Source organism: Gopherus evgoodei, chromosome 3, assembly GCF_007399415.2.
Source record: "Gopherus evgoodei ecotype Sinaloan lineage chromosome 3, rGopEvg1_v1.p, whole genome shotgun sequence".
Classification (NCBI taxonomy): Eukaryota; Metazoa; Chordata; order Testudines; family Testudinidae; genus Gopherus; species Gopherus evgoodei.
Window position 1 is genome coordinate 11,316,241 of NC_044324.1, and position 9,069 is coordinate 11,325,309.

Here is a 9,069-nt window from a genome sequence, read left to right on the forward strand (position 1 = left end):
TCATCTTGCCCCTTGTTTTGTTCACTAATGAAAATATGCTTCTGGGTTTATACGTGTTTTATGTAAGCAATACATAAATGAGTAAAGATTTCAAAAGAGTGCTAGAACAGATTAAATTATATCAAACTTCTACAAATTCTCAAAATGATGTTCTGAGTATTAGAATAGTTTTATTAACAGAATTGAAATTACATCTATTTGGAGTTATGAAATGAGTTGATTATAAGGTGTTGCAGACTTATGCAAACATGCAATCTTTGCATTTTAGTTAGACTGTGTAACAATTAACAGGCAGTTTTTTGTGATGAACAATAATGTCAGACATTCATAAAGTAATGTTATATCATAGAAATGTAAGGTTGGAAGGGACTTCAAGAGGTCATCTAGTCCATTTCCCCATACTGAGGCAAGACCAAGTATATCTAGACCAGTACTGATCAGTATTTGTCTAACCTGGTCTTAAAAACCTCAAATGATGGGGATTCTACAACATCCTTTGGTAACACATTCCAGTACTTAACCATTCTTAAAGACAGAAAGTTTTGCCTAGTATTAACCTAAACTTCCCCTGCTGCAGATTAAGGCCATTACTTCTTGTCCTACTTTCACTGGATATGGAGAACAATTGATCATCATGCTTTTTGCAACAGCCCTCAACATATTTGAAGATTATTGGTAGATATCCCCTCAGTCTTCTTTTCCCAAGATTGAACATGCCCAACCTGTTTAATCCTTCTTCATGGATCATGTGTTCTAAGCCTTTTACTATTTTTGTTCTCCTCTTTTGGACTGTCTCCAATTTATCCACATCTTTCCTAAGATGTGACACCTAGAACTGGACACTGTACTCCAGCTGAGGCCCAACTAGTGCTGAATAGAGCAGGACAATTAACTTCAGTGTCTTGCATACAATGCTGCTGTTAATACACTCCAAAATTGTATTAAACCTTTTCCATACCTACATCACATTGTAGATTCATTCAGTTGGTGATCCACTGTAACCCCTGGAGCCTTTTCAGCAGTACCACCATCTAGCAAGTTATTTCTGATTTTATAGTTGTGCATCTGATTTTGCCTTCCTAACTGTAGTACTTTGCACTTGTCTTTATTGAATTTCATCTTGTTGATTTCAGACCAACTCTCCAATTTCTCAAGGTCATTTTGAATTCTAAACCTATCCTCCAAAATTCTAGCAACCCCTACTAGTTTGGTGTCATCCACAAATTTTATAAGCACACTCTCTATTCCATTATCCAAGTTGTTAACAAAAACACTGAATAGTACTGGATACAGGATTCATCCCTGGGGGACCCCACCAGACATATCCTCCGAGTTTGATACAGAATTATTAATAACTATTCCTTGAGCATGGTCTTTCAACCAGTTGTGCACTCACCTTATAATAATTTCATCCAGATCACATTTTCCTAGTTTGCTTATGAGAATATCACATGGGACTGTGCCAAAAGACTCACTAAAATCAAGATCTATTACAAGATATAAATAAGAGATACAATCAAGATATATTACTGCTTCCCTCTATCCATTAGGCCAGTAACCCTGTCAAGGAAGAAAATTAGGTTAGGTTGTCATGATTTGTTCTTGACAAATACATGTGGGCTATTACTTAATACTATTACCCCCTGGTTGCTTATAAAGTGACTGTTTTTTAATAATGTGGTCCATTATCTTTGCAGGAACTGAAGTGAAGTTGACTGGTCTGTAATTCCTAGGGTCCTCTTTGTTCCCTTTTTAAAAGACAAGAAACTTATGTTGGTAACCTTTTAATACAAAATGGATCTATTATTTACTATTTTAAGCTTTACATGCATTTTTGAAGTGTTTGGGAACATAGGTAAGGATGGCTGCTTTAAGTCTGGTGGCGCAATACTGACCAATGAAAGATTTCATGGTAGCAGAACTAGATAGATGCCTTGGGTGTGCATTTTCAGACTAATGTTTGAATGTTTTGAAGTTGGTGCTGAACTCAGTAGGAACACCTTCAACCTTAACTCTTTTAAACTAAATATTTTATTTGGCAACATGTTTCAGGGAGGGGGTAATGACTCATATATTTAAAAACTTTCTGCCATTAAAAAAAAAAACTTTAGAAAAGGTTTTTTTTTTTGTTTTTTTTTTTTTAGAATAGCTCTAGTGCTGTTATGGTTTTCAGCAGTAACTTGAAATTTTAGGAGACCATGCCTGGGGTCAGGGAGGCAGCTAGTATTGGCTTCTTGAAAATCTGTTTATTTTGGGCAGGTTATGAGCTGTCAAAATTGCCACTTCCTGGTAGTATTTTGCTCATTAGTTTGTTCCTGGCTTGCTGCCAGAAATGCCAAATTAGCACTGTGCATGCACCACCCCAGCGAATCACTTCAGCATGCCACACAGAACTAATACAGTGTAGCAGCAGCAGCTGCTTTTCCTTCATCAAAGTACCATTTGGTCTAGAGAAAAGTATAGTAGGATGGCAACCAGGGGAGCAATAGTTCTGGACTCACTTCTACTTTAAGAAGTTAATAATTTTGCATCCTTCACAACCTTTATTATTGAGTAAAGAACCTTATAAACCTTCCCTACCAAGAGATTACACAAGCCGGAAACAGCATCCAGATTTTTACTGTAACAGACGCTAGTCTTAATTACTGAATCACACCATCCCTCAGAAAAAAATCTGTTAAATCTAAGTTCTCATCTATGCTGTCTATAAAATGGGGCTGTTCATGTTATATAACCCACTGTTTCACCGTATTAAGGATCCTCCTCTAGTGGCTGGTCCACAGAAGGTAACAGTACATCAGAGTCCGCAATGGCTTCAGTTTCACACATCATAAAAACAGACATTCCAGCAATATAATGTCACCCAATCTATACTCAGTCAGGAGAGTCCTAGAGGAAGAGTGCCACCAACTGAATCAATAACACTTTCCATACCATCAAAATTTTCCTTGGAGGTCTCCCTATAAATATTCAAGCTTAAATTTGGTGACATGACCTCACGCATGTTTGTACTTTTACAAAAAATTGCAGTCCACAGAGTATATTTCACATAAATTGATCTGTTACTTGGATGCACTTTGCATAGTACATTTGTCATGAAGAACAGATCAAATGTAAATTACAAGAAGATGATTAAATAGTTTCATATATCTATATCTCTCTGTTCATGCACATAAGTCCTGTGTTCAACACCATACGATATTTAGAACAATCAAGATTACCTGGATTACACAAAAACTCTCTAGAGGCAACTTTCACTTTTCTATCCTTAATTCCTTTTTGAATCTTTAAAGGCTACCTAAAAAAAGAAAAAAAAAGTTTGCCCTTTGTTTCTTTATGTTGCATAAATATGGCCTGAATTTTTTTCCTATTTGCTTCTCACCTTAAGAGTCTCAGGAAATGTCAAACCTAGTTTTCACTTGAGGATATGGAGATCTCTGAGATGGACTATGAGCTCTCCTGATCTTTAACAGAAGGGGTGGAATTTTCATACACAATTTAAAAGCAGCCTTCATAACAGTCACTTCCCCTCACAATCCAATGTCAATCCCACTAGCAACCTACTTACATTGGGACAAACATGTAAGAAAAGACTTGTTTCTCTTATAGGAAAAACAAAAACAAAAAAAGCACTTTTTCCCCTTCGCCTATCACTAAGAATATAAATATTTCTGCCCTGAACATATCTGACAGAGCCAGGGAGACAAGACGGGTGAAGTAATATCTTTTATTGGAGCAACTTCTGTAGGTGAGAGAGAGAAGCTTTCGAGCCAGGAACTGAAGTCTGCAGCAATTTCACTACCTTATGGCCAATAGTGTTCAGTTCAGAGTGGAAGAGAAACAGCAGAGACCTCTAGTGAGCCAGGACAGTTCCAGAGAGGAGCCAAATACACTCCCTCCTAAAAAATCAATGGGGATTGTGAAAGAGAAGTGCACGGTGCACACAGATCTACGCAATGGCAGTCTCTCTCTCCCTCCAATGCATGGGGGGGCAATCTCGAGAGCATGAACGAAGCATCCACCCCCTTGCTGTCTCCAGGCCGATTCGCAGCATTAGGAGAGGTGGTCCTCGCAACAAGGCATCAGGGCCCCCGTACACAGTAACCCTTATTGCCCCCCAAAAACTCAGGGACCCACGCAAGGCACCACCCTGCAGCGCTCCGTGCCGGAGCTTTCCCTCTAGCCGGAAGAGCGGCGGAGCAGACACAGGCGTCTGGCAGCGACGCTGCACGGGTGGAGATCGATGAGCAGCACCGGCCCCTGCAGGCACCCGAGTACGGCGGGGAGCTGGCGCGTAGGCGGCAACTCCTCGCCCCAGCCACCCTAGGCATCTCCCGCGGGCCGGCAAAGCCCGGCTAGTTCTCCCCGAACGGTGCCTCGAGACTACCTGATACCTCAGAAGGGGCGACGGGCCCAACTAGCCCACGGTTCCGTCCGCCTCCCCCCGCAGCCGCCCCGGCTCCACCCGCCCCGGCAGCGCCTGGTGCCGTCCCCAGCGCACTCACTTTTCCAGGTGGCTGCGATCAGAAGGTCCCCGGGGCCGCTATCCTGGAAGGAGAAGGCGGCGGCCAGGCCTCCGGAAGCCACCTGACTCCGGCTCCGCTACCTACTCCGCAAACCCGCCGGCTCCCCGAACGCCTCAGCGTCTCTGCTCCAACGGACCCTCCCCGGCGGCCTCGCTAGGGCCAGCTCCGACCAATCCGAGGAGGCCGCCACAGGGGCGCGCGCACGCGCGCTCACTCACTCAAACCAAACCGACCTCGTCTCGGCCTGCCCCCTCGCGCTCTGACCGCTCGAGCCAACCCGCGGTCAACTCCGCTGGCCCCTCCCCTCCGTCTCAAGCCAACTAGCGGAAGCTGGTTTTTTTTCCCCAGAGGGAGCGCGCGCTTCAGCCAATCGGCAACCGACTCCGTACGGCTCGCGCCCGCGCCTTGCCGTTGTATTTCCGGCCCTCGTGCTTCCGCAGCCAATCAGCGAGCACGTCTCCTCGCGGGCCGTTCAACGGTCATTTCTCCGTCTGTAGCCTGGAGCTCGCGTCTCCTCATTCGGTTCCCTGCGCGGAGTTGCCTCACGCTCGTCGTTCAGCGCGCTGGCGCAAGGGTTGTTGCTGTGGGGTTGGAGGCAGGTCTGTGGTGGCGGCTGTGAGGGGAATTTCCCTCACGTATTCTCAGTCCGAGTCCGCGCAGGGCAGGATGCCGAGTCTGGGCACGATGGAGTCCTGAAATGGTGAAAGCTGTGGTGCCGCCCCTTGTGGGCCTGAGCCAGAGGTGAAAGTAAGCCGGTGCAGGCTGGTACAGGAGGACCGGTAAGAAAAGGACACTGGCTGAGGAAGGGAGAAGCCTGCCCCCTGCATAAGAATAGTTTAAACTCAGCTGTTCCCTGAGGGTTCAGCTCGGGGGGTTAGGAGTGGTTTGTGACATCCTTGTTAATTTCACTCACAGTACCTGGGGGGAGTGGGAGGGTGTGTTTGACCATGGCAGGGGCAGTCCTTGAAGGGCTCTTGTCTCCAATACTAATATACACAACAAGTACAAGCATTTGGCTCCACTGCTTAAATCCAGAGCTAATAAAAGCAGGTGAAAGGGAAAAACTCACTATCACATTGGTTTCTTGTCTCCTCCCTCCCTGTCCTCCAGCCAGGCTGCAGACAAGGCTCTGCATTCCACCCCCACCCCAATAGAGGTTCTCCTCTAGGCTCTAGCTTGCAGTAGGGACACTGGCTGAGATGCCTGCTGTTCCTGCCTACATAAGAACAGTGTGTGACCATGGTAGGGGCAGTTCTTTTTTGCCCCTGGGGATGAGGGGATCTCCTATACACAAAAAACACAGTCAAAATCAGGAACCATTTCCAAGTTCAAATCTATACCATTCCCTCCCCAGCAGAGGATCATGGTTGTGATGTCCAAACTGCTTGCAGATCCTCTTTGAAGTGTTACTGAACCACGCAGGGAACAGCTGAGTTTAAACTGTTCTTATGCAGGAGGCAGACTTCTACTTCCCTAGCCAGTCTCCCTGCTCCAAGCTAGAGGGAAGGCCCTGCAGCTGCTGCTCAGTGCCAGGCAAGGAGAAAGCATGGAGCCTAGTGTCCACAGCCTGGCTGGAGAAGGAGGGAAGACACGGAGAAAAATGTGACAGTGAGTTTTCATTTTTTCAGGCTTATTCCAATAGTAAAGTTATATTACAGACAGTACTGGTAGTAGTAATAGTAGCTTTATTTTCTCTATCCATGTCATGCAATGGGAAGGATCCATGAAGTACGTAGGAGAGGTGGGTTGCTTGCGATTGGACCATATGGGTAAGAAATGTAAATTACTTGCAAACCCCAGGGCTCCCAGCTGCCTGTGCAGCTGGTAGCTCCGGGGTGATTTAAAGGGCCCAGCTCCTAGCTTCAGCTGAATTCCCGAGCCCTTTAAATCCTGATTTAAAAGCCCCGGGACTTAGAGGCCACGCCTCTTCTGGTTGAGGCCCCTCCCCCTCCACAGGACTCTGGAGTACCGGCAAGTCCTTTAAGTTATTTTCACCTCTGGCCTGAGCCCTTTGCTGGGGAGTGACACGTTTTCCTGCCCAACTCCTGCAACCCAGCACTGCCCTGGCATTTCCCAGCCAGCTGGTCCCCTGGTGCCAACTTTGTGATTTATGGCATGTCTCATAATGGTGTTTTTCTCTCAGCGCTAGCTCCTGGCTTCAGGGAAGAAGCTCAGCTTTCTTTCTTTCATTTTTTTTAAAGTAAGTTTCTTAGGCTCCTGAGTGCTGAGAAAAGCTTAAATATGTGTCCCAAGTTCACCCTAAAACCTCAGAATCTAGCAAATAAATTAACTCGGATTTATATATATATATATATTTTTTAAAATCTCATGATTAAGCCAGTCTCATGATTTTTGAGTATTTAGGGCTTGCAGTATTCTGGTAGGGCTTGTGGGAGTTCTCAGAATAGACGTTGTGTAGCATAAGACAACTTACCGCGATAGTATAGACATAGCCTTAGTTTATCCATACTGGGATCCAAAGTACTGTATTGGTCTGATCCTCCCCAAACTGATATAATCTGTTGGGATTTATCTCAGCTGGAGACAGCACACACTCTTCTGGGAAGCAATATTGAAAAAACTTGGGAGAATACTTCTACCTTTATTTGTCCCATTGAAAAAAGCTACACTCGAGAAGTCTCAAAGAATCTAGCAAAGCATCTGAGCTCCACCTTCTGAAGAGGCCAGTTGGGCATTATAGCCATTCTAAGAGAAAGCAATTTAGCAGAGTATGCACAATCATTCTGATTAACTGGACAATCTAATGTCTTATTTTGGTGTCTCGGGCAAAATTTAGTTTGCACACACATCTTAAACTGTATCACTGATTTTTTTTTGCTTCCAATTTGACTCCTGCCTAAAACATCTTACAACCAACACAATTCCATTTTAGAATTAAAAACCGTGCTGTCCACAGATTTAATACATAGCACTTTGATATATTTATAAAAGAACAAGTAGAAGTTTATTTAACAAAGCATAGAGATTCAGGTGAAATCAAGTAGAAATATTGGAAACAAAGGGTTACATATAGCATAAAATCGTAACATGCATTCCAGAGCCTAGACTTAATTACAAAGCACTTCTCTTATCTAATAAAATTTACCTCACCCAAAGTCTTTTCTCGCAGCATTTTATAGAGTAACTCGCTGTGACTCTCCATTTATAAGACATGCGCACTAGCAGCTTGTCTCCTAGGTGAAAGATATCAGAGTGTCCCTTGGCAATCCCAGATATATCAGAACAGTCCTTTGATCTTTATTCATAAACCATACACCCTCCTGCTGTGTATTGTTACTTCTAGATTTCACAATCTCTCGTCGGTGTCTCAATCTTGATTAAGTGGTAACTCAGTATGCAAATAGGCTTACATTGGCCTCAACTTGAGTATTGTGTCCAGTTCTGGGCACCGCATTTCAAGAAAGATGCGGAGAAATTGGAGAGGGTCCAGAGAAGAGCAACAAGAATGATGAAAGGTCTTGAGAACATGACCTATGAAGGAAGGCTGAAGGAATTGGGTTTGTTTAGTTTGGAAAAGAGAAGACTGAGAGGGGACATGATAGCAGTTTTCAGGTATCTAAAAGGGTGTCATCAGGAGGAGGGAGAAAACTTGTTCACCTTAGCCTCCAATGATAGAACAAGAAGCAATGGGCTTAAACTGCAGCAAGGGAGATTTAGGTTGGACATTAGGAAAAAGTTCCTAACTGTCAGGGTAGTTAAACACTGGAATAGATTGCCTAGGGAAGTTGTGGAATCTCCATCTCTGGAGATATTTAAGAGTAGGTTAGATAAATGTCTATTAGGGATGGTCTAGACAGTATTTGGTCCTGCCATGAGGGCAGGGGACTGGACTCGATGACCCTTCCAGTCCTTGAGTCTATGAGAGACAGACACGAGGGATGTCACTTCTTTCTGACTTGCCTTTAACCTTCAAGGCTTTACAAACATAATTTCCAGCATTGGTACATAACTTTTGAAATATTGTTGTTACATACCTTTCACAATGATTATGATGACCACTGGCTATTGGCTCTTGGTAGAGACCTTACATGCCACCCTTTGGTGAACTATTCTGTAGCTATTGAACCCAGAGGATCCCTATAAACCTCCATGTACCTTTTATGCCCTCTTCCTGTTGGCACCATGGGGTCCTTGCATCACATCCTCTGAAATCAGGGTCTGGTTCATAAGCCATGGCAGAAGAGGGCATGCAGGGTTCCCTAGAATAACAGTGAGGCTAGAGACTCCATTTACAACAATGTCTCTTGACGGGAATAAGGTCCTTATTGCTTATCCAAGAAGTTATAGTCCTGAGCTCTAAAAAATCCTGACATCATGCACCCTGCCAGTACATCCCACTTTGATGTCCATGAACCTGCTTCTGTGGTCCACCAAGGTCTATATAATAATGTAGTACCATTTGTGGTTTATGGGCGTATGAGTCCCATCAATAGCCCCAACACAATTCGGGAAGCCCATTCTTTCAAAGCCAATCACCTCTGAGGAAACAACAGTCCTGATTGCTTCAGGAACCTCCACAACC

At 44.2% G+C, this 9,069-nt stretch overlaps 1 protein-coding gene across 10 annotated transcripts in view; it reads right to left on the reverse strand.

The window, feature by feature from the left end:
- Positions 1-4,800, reverse strand: part of DTNB (dystrobrevin beta) — a 361,761-nt gene extending 356,961 nt beyond the window's left edge. For 3 of the 10 annotated variants that reach the window (XM_030555067.1, XM_030555064.1, XM_030555063.1), the window contains exon 1: positions 4,506-4,792. The gene's annotated coding sequence lies outside the window, so the exon portion shown is untranslated. Of the gene's footprint in view, positions 1-4,505 lie in introns of all 10 variants that reach the window. The other 7 variants (XM_030555072.1, XM_030555071.1, XM_030555070.1 and 4 more) reach the window with 4 other exon arrangements.
- Positions 4,801-9,069: the final 4,269 nt, after the last annotated feature.